The sequence below is a fragment of the Schistocerca gregaria genome, chromosome 2 (assembly GCF_023897955.1).
Source record: "Schistocerca gregaria isolate iqSchGreg1 chromosome 2, iqSchGreg1.2, whole genome shotgun sequence".
NCBI lineage: Eukaryota > Metazoa > Arthropoda > Insecta > Orthoptera > Acrididae > Schistocerca > Schistocerca gregaria.
Window position 1 is genome coordinate 568668737 of NC_064921.1, and position 16884 is coordinate 568685620.

The window sequence follows — 16884 nt, forward strand, 5'->3', positions numbered from 1 at the left end:
AAAAATAGGCACAGGAACACGGTATATGTCAATTTAGAAAATAGGAGCCCACAACAGAAACGTAAGAATCGTGTTTTGAAAATATACTCCAAATTGTGAGATTTGTGCACTAAAATGTCGTGGAGTGTTCGTGTGCCTCTTTTTCGAAGCGAGGAACATAAGTATGAGAACAAAAACCTCGAAAACAACGATGGTAATCTGTATGACTATTTGACACAGGTCATATAAAATTTAATCTAAAGACAAAGACCTGAATTAAATATGACCTGCCGATGACTGCTCAAAATTGTTGTAATATGTTTAGGCAGCATACATACTAGTTATCTGGTTAATAAGGTGGAAATCAATCCCTATAATTTAGACTGCTAACATAGTCGTTGATAAGGCATCAAAACCAAATAACGATAGTAATAGCATTTTCTGTGCTTCTTTACTCGTTGCATTCGTTCAAGTGAATGCCTGTCTCAATCTGCTGATTGCAAAATAACAGGAAACTATGGATGCCGAAAAATTTTAGCAGGCTGTCAAATAGATAACTGGCAGTTGATTTCATATTCCTCAGTTACCAACCCAGTTGCGCTTCATAAACAAACGTAAATCGTGGACCATCCGGTCTGGAGCTATCATCAAGAACAGCTGATGTAATGATGGACAACATGAGTATAAAAAGGACAATGGGAACCATTTAAGTAAGACAAAAAAAGCTAGAATTTTGATTCCTGTGCATAATTTTTGTTTCTTCATTGAACCGAAAAGTTGCAGCGAATTTTGACACCTGTGTTGCTCCCTTTGCACAAAGGTCAAGGTATAGACCCACAGATGACAACTTTGATAGCATAACATCCAACTCAGTTTTTGGTTTCTGAATTCTATTACATGTTTAAGAACACAAAATATAATTAAAGAAAATCTGACCATACTCACCCAAAATTCACAAGATTATCACGTTAAAATAACAATATACTGATCTTCTTGCCTTATTTGTCAACATCGTTAAAGTTCTTTTAAACGTATTTAACCTTACAAATGACTCCACATGTTTAATCGTAAATCCTGTGACTGAAAATAATAGCTGAAAAAATTACACATGCATGGTTCAAAGAGGTAGTTGGGAAATTACTCAGACTTCACAACAAATCATGCTGCGCTCACAAAAGTCTAACTAACAGGTGACTCAATTTAACCTACTTTGACGTTCTTGACTGTGTAAATTACGATATCCTATTAAGTAAATTAGAATATTACGATATAATAGGAAATATTGCAAAATATTACAAATCCTGTATACCTGACGGACTACAAAGGATAGCATTTGGAAAGAGACATGTAATATTAAGTTACGAGTCATCATCCAACTGCGGCTTAATTACTTGTGGCGTTCCAGAAGGTTCTATCTTAGTGCCCTTATTTTTTCTTGAGTATATCAATTATCTTTCAAGTGTAATATTACCAACGCCAAGTTTGCCTTCTTTGGTAATGATGAAACAATTGCAATAAATAGAAAATCAAGTATAATCATAGAAAGATGGTTAATGGAATTTCCATGGACACCAATAAACTGTTTGTAGCCAGTACTTCATCACTAAACATTGAAAAAAAAAAAAGAAGACACTACGTGCAGTTTGGAACTTTTAAGAGCGTTCCCATCAATATATACCTAAAAAATAACATCAAACAAACAGAATAAGTTGTCAGAGTAATTACTTGAAATTAAAGTTTGTTAAAAATTCAAGTGGGATGAGCATAAAGCGGGACTGCTGAAGCACCTGAACAAATTTCTATTTAAAATGCGAATGTTTTCAGACATAGGTAAGGTAAAAGTAAAGAACGTGGGATACCATTTTTACTTCCATCCATAGTGTTATAAGGGATTATTTTTTGGTGTAACTCATCAAGCCAAGCTAAAGTATTTTGGATCCAAAAAGTCTCATAAAAATTACTTGTGGTGTCAAGTTTACGGAATCAGGTATACTGACAATTGGTTCCCAATATGCTTATCCTGTAATGAATTTGTCGTTAAAGATTTATCTCTTTTTCCAAATTAACATCACAGTTCTTTGGCTATTAGTCAAAATAAGGATAATATTCACAATGATTTAAAGGTAGCTCCTTTGGTCCAGGATGTGTCCACTTTCTATAAATTGTTGACAGCTGTAAAAAGTTCAACTACTGATGAAAGTCAAATTTAACAGCAGCCTAAAGAATTATTTGGTGACCAACTCCTTCTTCTCCATTGATGTATTTCTTTTTAGAAATAAGTGATGTACGTATGTTACTAATAATATAAAATATTGCCAACATTAGTATTATGTGAATTATTAGTACTATGTGACTTCTGTACACATTCAGTGCAGTAATGCAATAATTGTAAACAGTTGTTATGCAATTATTTTTGTATTTGAATTTGCATGGCTACCTCAGTGTATTGAATATTTCAGTGTTTTGTGATAAGTTATCTATTACCTTTTACATAAAATGTGTTCGAGAGATTTTTACTTATTCCACATCCACAAGGACCGTTTCAGTTACTATCTGTGGCAGATAGATGATCATATTTTTCTGTGTAATTGACTATTGCATTTTCTTGATTTTCTGGCACATTTTATATCTTGGAGGATCTACTCATTACGAAACCACTAGAATGAAAAGTAAATCTATACTAATCTAATATTTAAACATGTCGCATACGAATCATATCTCAGTTTCTACCAGAAAATTACATATTCGAAGTCGGTAAGAACATCGTCTTGCAGACGAATGGTAGAGATTTACTGAATAAATAATATTCCAATTCTTTTTATAAAATACTTTGATAATTTCCTTAGTGAGAAAGGCTTGCTGTGCAGGTATAAGCAATGGCAGGTAGAATACACTGAAAAACCTATAAGAGACGGTAGAACTCCTGATGACAGGACGGAAGAAACAAGGGAAATCGGTACGGCAGACATAGATAATGCATTTCTTTTTAGAGGTAACAGAGCTTCGAAAGTCATAGACAACATAACTTCGGAATTTTTAAGAGCACTAGGGTAGTGGAAACTGGACGACTAAATTAGTTTGTGACTGGACACATACTATCAAACTATTGGACAAAAATCATTCACAGAACCCCAGAGATAGGAAAGGTCAGTAAGTGTAAAAACCCTCGTACGATCAACTTGACATCTCAAGCATCAAAGCACTTAAGAAGAAGAATATGCAACAGAATTAAAAACAAAATTGACGATAAGATTAGCTGTCGGCCGGGGCGGCCGGGGCGGCCAAGCGGTTCTAGGCGCTACAGTCTGGAACCGCGCAACCGCTACGGTCGCAGGTTATAATCCTGCCTCGGGCATGGATGTGTGTGATGTCCCTAGGTTAGTTAGGTTTAAGTAGTTCTAAGTTCTAGGGGACTGATGACGTCAGAAGTTAAGTCCCATAGTGCTCAGAGCCATTTGCACCATTTGATGAGATTTGCTGATGGCATCGTTATCCTCAGTGAAAGCGAGAAAGAATTAAGTAATATTGCACTGAATGAACGGTCTACTGAGAGCATAATGTGGATTCAGAGGGAAGCAACAAGAGACGAAAGCAATGAGCAGTATCAGAAAAGAATTTAAGTTAGCAGCGCTGGGAGGCGGGGGGGGGGGGGGGGGGGGGAGGAAGAGACCAGAAAGTAGATGAAGTGAAAGAAATCTGCTAATTTGGAAGTGAAATAACGTTTCAGAAGCGGATCAAAAATTTAAAAAGAAGCTGAGTCAAAGAAAGCCATAATACATCTACTACTACCAAACGTGAGCATTAATTTGAGAAAGCAGTACCTGGTAACACACGTCTGGAGCACAGCATTGTATGGGAGGAAATCAAGGACTGCGGGAAAACTAGATACGAAGAGAATCACAGCATTTGAGATCTGGTGCTGCAGAAGGATGTTAGAAATTAAGTTAACTTAAAAAAGAAGTAATGAGGAGATTCTTTGTAGAATCGGCGAGGAAAGGAACATATGCAGAACACTAAAAAGAAGAAGGTACAGAATGGTAGGACACGGGTTAAAACATTAGGGGATAACTTCCATGTTACTAGACGTATCTGTAGAGGGTAAAAACTGTAGCAGAAGGCATCCAACTAATAACTGAGAACATCAGGCGCAAGTGCTACTCTGAGGTGAAGAGTTTCACATAAGTAATGAAGCAGAATATATTCTGATGCAGTCTGCATTGTTGCCGTATCTCGTTCTAGAACGCGCTCCCTACTTTCCCAAACCCTCTCCCCTATACTACTTCTCTGGGCCAATTTCACTGGGCGTAAATGACAGAAAATTAAAAGCGGCATTATCTTTTTAGTTAGATCTTTTTAACCCTGGATGATTCCCAGATTTCGCGTGCATATTTAGGACTTGATATGTGACCCAATTACCTTAATTTAAGAGCCACTGGTCCCGGCAGAGGTTCGAGTCCTCCCTCGGGCAGGGTGTGTGTGTTTGACCTTAGGCTAATTTAGGTTAAGTAGTGTGGAAGCTTAGGGACTGATGACCTTAGCAGTTAAGTCCCATAAGATTTCACACACATTTTTTTTTAAGAGCCACTATGAAAATGGCTGCCTGGGAATAACTATATCTTAATTATTATAATTTATGACTCAACATGATTTCCTGTGTACATCCATCACCCTTATTTTAATTAGCAGAATTTATGACTTAAAACGGCATCACAGTCAAATATAACTGCCCAGACAGTTCGACATTATAGTGGGTGGGTAAAATTGAGTAAAATCAATATGAAGTGGCACATATTTACTAGAGAAAGTACCAGAACAGCGGTAATGTGAAATTATTATTTTTTAATTAGTTAAGCAAGTTGAATTTACATTATCAGTGTGTTAACACACATCATACTGTGCTGGCAAGTGTTATAGCTTAATGAAAAGGCCAATTTTTTCTTACATTAGAATTGTGTTGAAATAAATTGCACATCACTTGCTGGCATATAATAACACATTTGAAAACTTTATGGAACTTGTTCTCAAAGTGTCAGTGTGCTAAAATACTTCACACTGAACCACATCCCAAACAGAGGGGGAGAGACCGGTCTCACTGTGTCAAATGACTGCAGAGCTAGTGAGCCATGTTGTGCTGCACCTCGCCACACTATGCAGCATGAGAGACTTACAATGCTCCCAGTCGCCTTGATGTTATCGAATGACCTTCCACATATTCACTTGACCATCAACGCGCGCGCGCGCGCGCGCGCGCGCGCACACGCACATTCAGGGCAGTAGTGGAGGCATCAAACCACATGTGATGGCTCTTTCTTGCTCCACCTCTAAAAGCTGCTGCGGTATTTTACATTTTACAGTGGTGAGAGCCAGGTGGCTAATTAATAGTGTGCACTGTTCTGAATCATCGTTCTCACTTACCTCCATGTTATATACCATTCATTCTGCTTTTAAGTAGTACATGCAAGTCTTTGCCTCACACAGGAGCAGCTGCAGTCACTTTGCAGCTCCATCAGTGCTTTGCACATTAAAAAATAGAGGGTAAATGATGCCAATATTCTACATGGACAAACACAGTAAATTTGTAACTACTACCATCAGAGAGTAAATTCATTCTACAAACATCAAAAAAGTTTTGCATCACCCTAGTTTCCAGAACTCGGGAACATAGACGTTAACTGTGGATATTGTATCACAGATACATTCGGTGTCACTGTTCACAAGTGTCACTAAGCCCACCCAAAGATGTAAACAACCAAACACGTAAAGAATCATGCCTATTAGACGGAGGGGGTGTGACAGCCGATCAGTTCCATTCATTGCAGCAGAAAGGAGGTGCATGGGTTGTGTTGTCTGTAGTTCAACCATGCCAAGACGGTCAAACCCACAGTTCTATCACGTCTGCAATGTTACTTTGTGCCAGGAAGGGTTCTCAACAAGGGAAGTGTCCAAACGTCTTGGAGTGAACCAAAGAGATGTTTGTGTATGGAGGGAGGAGATACAGAGAGAGAGGTGCAGTCGAGGACATGCCTCGATTAGGCCCCCCACAAGTGTTAATACGGCAGTTGATGAACGCTATCTACAGATTATGGCTCTGAAGAACCCTGACAGCAACACCAACATGTTGAATAATGCTTTTCATGCAGCCACAGCAAACTGTGCGCAATAGGCTACATGATGTGCAACTTCAGTCCCGACGTCCATAGCGAGGTCCATCTTCGCAACCACCACACCAAGCAGCAAGGTACAGATGGGCCCAACAACATGCTGAATGGACCGCTCAGGATTAGCATCTAGCTCTCTTCACCGATGAGTGGCGTGTATGCCTCCAACCGGACAATCGTCAGAGACGTGTTTGGAGGCACCCCAGTCAAACTGAACGCATTAGACACACTATCCAGCGGTGCAGCAAGGTGGAGGTTCCCTGTTGTTTTGGGATGCTTTTACGTGGAGCCGACGTACGCTGCTTGTGGTCATGGAAGGCGCCAGAATGGCTGTATGATACATGCAAGCCATCCTCCAACCGATAGTGGAACCATATTGACATCATATTGGCGAGGCATTCGTCTTCATCGACGCCAATTAGAGCCACCATTCTCCACATCTTGTGAGTGACTCCTTCAGGATAACCACATCGCTCGACTAGAGAGGCCACCATGTTCTCCAGGCATGAACACTATGCCTGAGATAGATTGAAAAGGACTGTTTATGGACGACTTGACCCAACACACACTCAGAGATCTACGCCGAATCGCCTTTAAGATTGGGACAATCTGGACCAGCAATGCATTGATGAACTTGTGGATAGTATGCCATGAGGAATATAGGCATCTATTAATGCAAGGGCATGCGCTACTGGGTATTAGAAGAACCGGTGTGTACAACAATCTGGACCACCAGCTCTGAAGGTCTAGCTGTATGGTGGTACAACATGCAATGTGTGGTTTTCATGAGTAATAAAAAGGCTGGAAATGATGTTTATGTTCATCTCTGTTCTTATTTTCTGTACATGGTCACGAACTCTCGGAACTGATGTGACGGAAGACCCTTTTCGATGTTTGTATTTGTTAATAGACTCTCACACAATACTCTGAAAGACACATCATAATTAATAATTTCCTGCATTGTGTGTGTCCACTATATTGAGTCAGCATTCCATACATACAAAGGGTTCCTAATACATTTCACAGTAAATTTTTTAACTTCCTGCGGGGCACATACAGCATGATTACACGCCCTCACTTACAGGTTGTAATGCTGGAAATGCATATCCTCCTATTTCCATCTATTGTAGTATAATTTTTTCCTCATTTTGTTACCTGAAGATATGACATTTCTGAGTTTTTATATATTGTAATCGATTACATCGATAGGTCGTATGGAGAACCAAAGTGTTTAGGATCCATGGTAGTGTTAATTCTTCCGCATGGAGCGCGGGCAGAGCGGAGTGTGGCTGGAGTAGGGCGGTGGAGCAGGTGTGTTGTGCCACGATCCCGCGAGTTGCTGCGCTTTCGGGGTGTGGCAGCATGTAATTGCGCTCGACTTCCTATGATAGTTTCTGAGACGGTGTCGCGGACGGGAAACATTAGCTGGTGCACATCAAAAGGCCGTTTCGCCTGGTGACCGTGTCTAGAAGTAGGCAGGCCAACATCCAGCTTCTGCAACAACGACGACTGACAGTAAGTGACTGTCGCCACCTCGCCGATCGACGACTGCAAACCTTCAATCAACCAACTAGGAAGACTACAAGCAGGTAAAGTTTTAGAACCGTATGGCAGACCTCACCTTTTCAAACTGTTGCATCACAAAATTATAACAACTTAGCATGAACCTTTGTGGCTCATTGTCCCAAATGCATTACCAAGCAGGGTCCCTTTCATTTCTGGAATGAACCCGAGTGTAATCGAAATTCATATTCCAACATTAAAATAACATCATTCCATTTCACTGCTTTCATTTCAAAGTTCAGTTAAAGTATTCATAGCTGGTTACAATATTTATATTACACAAGCAGAAATTAAAAGTGCGAGTTTTGTTACCATATTTTAGCTTACCTGTGACTGAAGCTCAGCTTGGTACGTACTAAATTTTACTACTGTTAATCATTCAATTCAAGTTCAAAGTTAAATCCCTTATTACTAAATTGCGTAGATTCAAGTAGCTTTTGAAATGATTGTTGAGGTAGCCCAAGACTAACCTTATCTTAATGAATTTCGTAGTGCGTCAGAAACAAAGTTCACTATTAATTTCAGTCACTAAATTAATTTTCAATTTTCCTGTTTTATTAATTCTTGTGCTAAATGAAGTCAGAGTGTAGCGAAATTTATTACTTCTGACAAACATTCAGTTTTCACACAACACGTGTCAACCTTCAGTTGCCACACTTCCAGTGCTAATTATATGTGCATTAATCTTTCATTTTCAGTTATTATAGTAATTGTCCATAGGACTGGCGACTGTAATTTTCCCCAAATCTCAAATATCTAATTAGCGACAATTAATTGTTAACATAACAGACCGCACATTTACTTTATTTATTAATTTTACCCTTTTCTCAAAATTAATTTCCACCAATTTCATTTGCATTTTTCCTTTCTTTTAGATGTAACTCTTTCCTCCCTCTTTACCGACAAATTAACATCGGTGACTATTGCTTTTCCCAAATTTACATTAGATGCACGTGGTTTAATTTTTCACTGTCATTAAGGTCGATAAGTGAGGGGGAGGTTACAAGGTTTGCTGCACTTTGTTAAGCATTGGACATAGGTGTAAATTTTGAGTATATAACTGTAGTGTCAACATTATCACTCAACTCTTATTGGCTGAAACAGATACGGTGTGATTTATCACAATGGCTGGTTATATGTACACCCTACCTTCTCCACCTTGATCAATTGAGTGCCTCTCAAGACAGCTGCAACAGCATCATCTCTCTCTCTCTCCTCATACTGCGCGAAAAAAAAAAATGGAGAGAAATTATACCATTGTCTGGTTGCTAATGGATCCTGTCTCTCTTCTCCTTCCAACAAACACCCAGTGATGTAAATAAAATATGCTCCACATTTTTAGTACACTTCAGCATTACTCTGTCTGTCAGCAGCAGCATTTGCCATGAAGTATATGTGTATTAGACCATGTGATATATATATATATGTGTGTGTGTGTGTGTGTGTGTGTGTGTGTGTGTGTGTGTGTGTGTGTGTGTGTGTGTGTGTGTGTGCGTGTGTGTGTGTGTGTGCGCGTGTGTATGTGTGTGTGTGCGCGTGTGTATGTGTGTGTGTGTGTGTTATTTTTCCTGCCTTAGTCCAAGAACCGAGGTTTTAAATTTAATTGTACGTCACCTGTCCGTTGCAGTTTTCTTTGAAAATGGCGGGGTGTGCTCACGCCGAAATAGCGGCGGTTGCTTTTAATATTGCTTGGTTGAATTTCCGTTAGTTGTTTGAAAACTGTATACGCCAGGAGAAACTCGAGTGTCACAATGGAAACTGTTTCTGTGTGTACTGGTCCAGTTCTTCATAAGCGATCCATTGTGCTGAGGAAGAACTTATGAACGAAAATGCATATATACACACAATAATAACTATATGGGAAAATGGGCGGTAATACTTACTTTCCAAGGTGAAAGAATTTTTTTCTGGCCAGCGGTTGTAACGGATCTCTGTAGTTCACGTAGAGACTCAGATGTCTGAAGCATTACATGAATCACCTTTAGAAAGAGTTCTGAATGGAACATTAGATGATGATTCTATCGTTGGGAGTAAAAATGAATGTGAGGATGATATTTAGTGTGATACAGACCAGGAAAGTTATGTGGACACTAGAGACAATGAGAATTATACAATTCCACGAAGTGGTCATGTGTGTAAGAAAGTATGTACTCACAAATCAAAGAATACTTAGATTTATCGAAAATATTGTAAGGGAGCAGGTAGCAGTACCTTCAGTACGTCTTTGGCAATCTTCTGAAGACGACTTCATGTTACTTTTTACACTTGACATCATGGATGTTAGAGTGAAAGATTTAAACAAACAGGCAGTTAGTTGGGCTAAATGTTAGTTCTACTAGTGGGAAATTGCATGTCCTTATCGGAATACGGATAATTATCGATACATATATGGACAATTCTGTGAGTTTATATGCTCTGTGGTCGAAGCTATTGAGTCAGCTTGTTTGCAAGGATATTGTGGCAAAAGAATGTTTCAAGAACCCCATTAGTATCATTATGTTTGGTGAAAAAACTATGTCAGCAAAAAAGGGAGTATACGAGCTCGCAGCAATCCGCAAACCTTTCAAGAATGTGAACGATAGGTTTCCTCCGTTGTATTTACACTCCTGGAAATGGAAAACAGAACACATTGACATCGGTGTGTCAGACCCACCATACTTGCTCCGGACACTGCGAGAGGGCTGTACAAGCAATGATCACACGCACGCACAGCGGACACACCAGGAACCGCGGTGTTGGCCGTCGAATGGCGCTAGCTGCGCACCGCCGCCGTCAGTGTCAGCCAGTTTGCCGTGGCATACGGAGCTCCATCGCAGTCTTTAACATTGGTAGCATGCCGCGACAGCGTGGACGTGAACCGTATGTGCAGCTGACGGACTTTGAGCGAGGGCGTATAATGGGCATGCGGGAGGCCGGGTGGACATACCGCCGAATTGCTCAACACGTGGGGCGTGAGGTCTCCACAGTACATCGATGTTGTCGCCAGTGGTCGGCGGAAGGTGCACGTGCCCGTCGACCTGGAACCGGACCGCAGCGACGCACGGATGCACGCCAAGACCATAGGATCCTACGCAGTGCCGTAGGGGACCGCACCGCCACTTCCCAGCAAATTAGGGACACTGTTGCTCCTGGGGTATCGGCGAGGACCATTCGCAACCGTCTCCATGAAGCTGGGCTACGGTCCCGCACACCGTTAGGCCGTCTTCCGCTCACGCCCCAACATCGTGCAGCCCGCCTCCAGTGGTGTCGCGACAGGCGTGAATGGAGGGACGAATGGAGACGTGTCGTCTTCAGCGATGAGAGTCGCTTCTGCCTTGGTGCCAATGATGGTCGTATGCGTGTTTGGCGCCGTGCAGGTGAGCGCCACAATCAGGACTGCATACGACCGAGGCACACAGGGCCAACACCCGGCATCATGGTGTGGGGAGCGATCTCCTACACTGGCCGTACACCTCTGGTGATCGTCGAGGGGACATTGAATAGTGCACGGTACATCCAAACCGTCATCGAACCCATCGTTCTACCATTCCTAGACCGGCAAGGGAACTTGCTGTTCCAACAGGACAATGCACGTCCGCATGTATCCCGTGCCACCCAACGTGCTCTAGAAGGTGTAAGTCAACTACCCTGGCCAGCAAGATCTCCGGATCTGTCCCCCATTGAGCATGTTTGGGACTGGATGAAGCGTCGTCTCACGCGGTCTGCACGTCCAGCACGAACGCTGGTCCAACTGAGGCGCCAGGTGGAAATGGCATGGCAAGCCGTTCCACAGGACTACATCCAGCATCTCTACGATCGTCTCCATGGGAGAATAGCAGCCTGCATTGTTGCGAAAGGTGGATATACACTGTACTAGTGCCGACATTGTGCATGCTCTGTTGCCTGTGTCTATGTGCATGTGGTTCTGTCGGTGTGATCATGTGATGTATCTGACCCCAGGAATGTGTCAATAAAGTTTCCCCTTCCTGGGACAATGAATTCACGGTGTTCTTATTTCAATTTCCAGGAGTGTATAAACCATGAGTGTATCCTGCCATTGATGAGATACACAGCTTGTCTAGAGGACACTGTCCCGTTGAAGTGTCTGTGACGGTGAAATTGTAAAAATATAGCATACGTATACAGATGATGTGAGACGCAATAGACAGAATAGACACAATAGACATTATGTATCCCTATGTAGGTAAATTAAAGGATTTATCCTAGGAAGAACGAGGTTCAGCAACTGTCAAACGTCGCGCAGTGCCTGTGAAAAATTCTTCTCGAAATGTTACTACGGAGCGATATTACACGTTGGAGAATTTGACGGAAGAGTTATACGAAGACTGCAGTGTTACTATAGGAAATCTTCAAACAGGAAGCATATTCCACACATACTAAATACCATCAGATCGAATCGAGAGCGATATTCATTAGTGTTCTTGTTCACTGGCCCAATAACAGGCAGGCCACCAGCTACCTAGGTGTTTTACACAGAAAGAAGAGAAAGCGACAGAGAATAACCCTGCTAACGTTATCGACAATGCTTCAAGATGAAGCTGCTTTAGGAGTGGAGTACGAAAAATACAACATAAATATATTGCTGTGTCATTCGAACAAGACGCAGCCAGGGAAAACCACAACAGCCACTAAGATGCGAGCTGGTACCAGCGCCATACAGACTTGCCCCCTTGCGCGCCTTCCACCAGCGCCACGGGCGGCGCTGAAGATGAGAATATCGACTTCGCCTCGGACAGTTGGCGGCCAAGTTCAATCCGCCAATGACCGGACGTCAACGGGCGGAAGTCTAATCGGAAGATAGCAGAGCAGCTCTTGCGCACTTGGTTATAGAACATCGTCCAGTGCTGACAATGTCGTTCAGCGAACTTTCAGAAATGAACACAATTGTTGTGAACTGCCTTAACTAGGTACTATGAAGTTTATTTTTTTATTGTTTGCACTTAGCCATTGAGGGCCTTTTTTGTTTTACATTACAAGCAATTTTGTAGACTTCATTATTTAACAAAGATAAGTAAATCTTGTTAACTCGTTTGTGTGATACAGTTATTAAGTTCTTGGAATGTTGTAGAGCCTTCGTTCTCCTGCCCTGTTACCTGACGCTAGGGTATAGCTGTTTAGAACTGGCAGGAAGTAATTGTGTTAGCGGTGTACCGCACTAAAAGCCGTTTCACGAACTCACAAACTCAGCCTACAGTAACGACAGTGGCAGCTCGGTCTCGCCCGCGGTAGCGACCAGACCTTTACAAAACTGGCGAGGAGGGTTTACAAAACTGGTGACAAGGGTTTACAAAATATATAATTCCACTGAAGGCGGAACTGATAGCATTGATCAAATGGAGCGTACGCCCATGTCCAAGAGGAGAACAAATGAAAGTACTTTACTCTATCAATATCTGAGCTATCAGCTCAACGTCCCAGATGGAATGAGAAGAAACACATCAAACGGAAACTTTTCCTTCTGTAAGATGGGTTGGAACGGTAACAGAAAATACTAATGCATGTTTATCCAAACAAATACCCGCCTGCTTAGCCAGGTGGTAACGTGCCTGGCCGGGTTAGAAATTTTCTCCGCTCGTGAACTGGGTGTTGTGTTGTCCTCTTCAACATTCCATCCTCATCATCGGCTGCAAGTCGCCCAATGTGAAGCCGGCGGAAATACGACTAGCACATGGCGCCCGAATCCGAAAGGGACCTCCCGGACAACAATAGCATGCAATCATTTCTTTTCACATCTAAACGAATTCTTCGTCAATAAAAGGTATTGTACGAAAGAAAAACACGTGAAAACACACGCTTATCAGCTTACCCAGGGGAATGTCGGTGCTATGTTTGTGTAAAAGATGGTAAAACGAGGAAGCAGAAGTATAGCAATCAAATTCAGCGAATACAGTATTGTAGACAGTATCATAATCATGTACGTGACACATTGAGAAAGAATACTTAAGTCGGTCTCCTGCCTTGAAGCTGAGGACTCAAAGTAGTTTTCGTGGAATATGTACTGCATCACGTACGGTTACATTAAAAATTTTATGAACGTTTGCGAACTGCTTTGAGACATAAAAAAATCAGGAGAGATAGTAGTTGTTGCTCCTAGCCGATTTAGCCAGTAAGTGCGACGGATAGATGAAAGTGCAACGCGCCTCGAAAAATCTGTAATACGACGAGACGGAAGCTCATCAGTTCGTTAACAGTGAATTTTCTGAAAGGATAATCATTCTTTTGAATTAAATCTGATATGTGTACTCATTTATTAAATTTTAATCACGATGGTATGAAGAATTGTACTATAAAAACGTGTACTTTGTTTAGGTAGATTTAAGTGCATTGTTAAGTGCCTTAAGAAAATATTTAATTTAATGGCGTTGCTAAGATATAGTCAACTTGAAGTCAAGTGCACGCTGTTTACAGATCGTTGAATGCGGAAGGAAATTATTTTCAGTCTAAATTGGCCCGTGAAAAAATTAGTTTATTCATTTCACCTGGTTATATTAAATGTAATTATGCGGTCTGAAGTTGAACGTTCACTCCGCAAGTCTGAAAAAGTCTCCCAGTCACTTGACTCCAACACAGCACTACGACAATCAACCCGGTTTCATGCACACTTTATGATTAAATGAACGAAAGAAAAGAAACAACAGAACGTTACAGGTATCGCCGGAGTTTCAGAGAGACGAAAGTCGATTGACCCACTACAAGCAAGTGATTTTCCGTTTGTGTATATAAAGGCCTGACTATAGCATTACATATTCAAACTGACGAAACCTTGGAGGTGAATGTTTAATTACTTATGTGTAGCGAGACGTTTACGTTGACCTCTTTAAGGTTACGTACTTTGCTGATATATTATTCATTGCTTTAACAGTGACGATACGAATTCAAAACGACCTTCTGAAATTTATTTTTTGGAGATATCTAAAGTATTAATTTAAATCAAGCGGACTGCCTGGGTGATTGCACTGTATGTGTGCGTATAGAAAGGACGTACTAACATATACACGATTTACAACGTCATTATTAAAGATAATTCTGTAATAGGGAGCTTTCCCAAATATAGGTCACAATTACACTGCCCCACAGTAAATGTACAATGGTACACACCACTGCACCGGCACAGAACTAACATCTTCACGCTAGTAACAGTAAGGACAATACAATGTGGCAGACAGAGTGCAAAAGATGACAGAAGGAGTGAACGGAAAATAGATGGACAACATATGTCCTAGTATATTTTGCTGTTGGATTAATTTGTTGTTTTGATGCTAGTGACTGAGTAATTTTTGGTTCATGGACATGCCCGTGAAAATGAGGATGTTGCTTGAAGCAGCCGGGAGTAGTGTCAACTCGCCACACGCCAACTCACAGACGCTGAAAAAGGAAATGGGGGGGGGGGGGGGGGGGGAGTATTTGCTTCCACTTTTTTACCGCCTGTTTGTGTTGGTTTTAATGTGCTTCCTTTTACACCAGCGAATAGCTTTGGCATTAAATACGATGGCACAAACAATCTTATGAAGAAAAGTATTCTGCTAGAGTAATAGCTTCCAGGATTTTCAAAAATAAGTTAAAGAAATTCAAGATTCACAGGCCTTGGTAATTTCTCACTTTCAGAAACTGTCCACATATGTAAATTGGAATACATCAAGATGAGGTAAACAGTGCTGTGGAAAATATGAGTAAGAAGGTAAATCACATCAGTTTGACATGAAAAATTGAAAGAAGAAACATTTTAGATTTATGGTCGAGTCATTTCCATTAAAATAAGAGACTGGATGGATCAAAAGAATAAATAAATATCCACTCAGGTTACAGAGAGTATACAATCCACAGTGGATGAACTTCCGCATATTATTGCTTCAACTGATAATTCAGTGAAACAAGACGTAGAAATTTTGAAACAACGCATTGGTTCAGACTTGACGCGATGGAAAGAACAAATAACTGTATCGTTAGAAAATTTCTCGGAAAGGGTGCAGAGGGCCAGAGGGACTGAATCACTCTCTCTCTCACACACACACACACACACACACACACACACACACACACACACAGTAGCCTCGATTGCTAGTAACACACAGACGTCAACCGACAGTAGGGATTTTGTTAACACTTACTGTGTAGCCCTCATGTGTCAAAGTGTGATGCTAACCGAATCTGCAGCTGTACCACCGCAAAATCTATACACCTCTAACCTCATGGAGGATCTCCCCTACAGTACTGGCAATTCCAATTATTTGTGCCTGATAAGAAAAGTGTGAATTCTGTCGTATTCATGAGAGGATTTCGCAATGTTCTTCCATGCTCATGGTAAGAGTAATAGAGGACAAGCTTATGTATATGGATACATTCATGGTGACGGTTCATTATGGGGATGGGAGGCAATGGAGAATTGTGCTATGTATAAAGTGCTCGAGAAGTCCTTTTTGGCGAAATGTTAGGCTAAAGGTATTCAATTAAGATTACGCACGTAAGTGTCAGATCCAGATCCATTCTCATTCCATAGTAAAGTGTTGAGAAAATATTTGGAGAAATACTTGAACAAAGCTGAACAGTGGGGCTCTCCATTGTCACTTGTTGACATAAGACGATTTCTGAACGATGACTGTTCATTTACAGGGAACACAGGTGCGTTTGCCAGGAGACAACCGTCAACAATTTCTCAGCGCAATCGGTTCTGCCGACTCAGATTAGGAAGAGGTACGGACACGAAATAATGGTTATGAAACAAGGATGAATAAATGAAAATAATATGACATTCGAATAGGTCACTGCACGCAGGTAAGTGAAGGGAGACAGTCAGCAAACCATTTTAAAACAAATTGCATCGACAACAACGTTACGTGGAAACAACTACACGTGCACCAATAAATTTGGTTGAAGATACCACCTGACTTATCCATGTGATAATAATAACAATAACCAGAACAGGTTTAATGAGGATATAACCAGCCACCATTAATCGCAGATGTGAGGCTGTGTCAACTGCACACAAATGCTCAGGAACTGTTAAACGAGAGGTGGCTGAATTTAGGCCCAAAATTACAACTGACATTAGGGACCAGGGCCACAATAGTCACATAGATTTCTTCCAATTCCAAAATTGAATGGATATTAAGGATGAACTAGTTTAAAATATGAATAACTGTGGCAAGAACCATCCGTAAGTGTCTTCAATACAACTAACTATAGA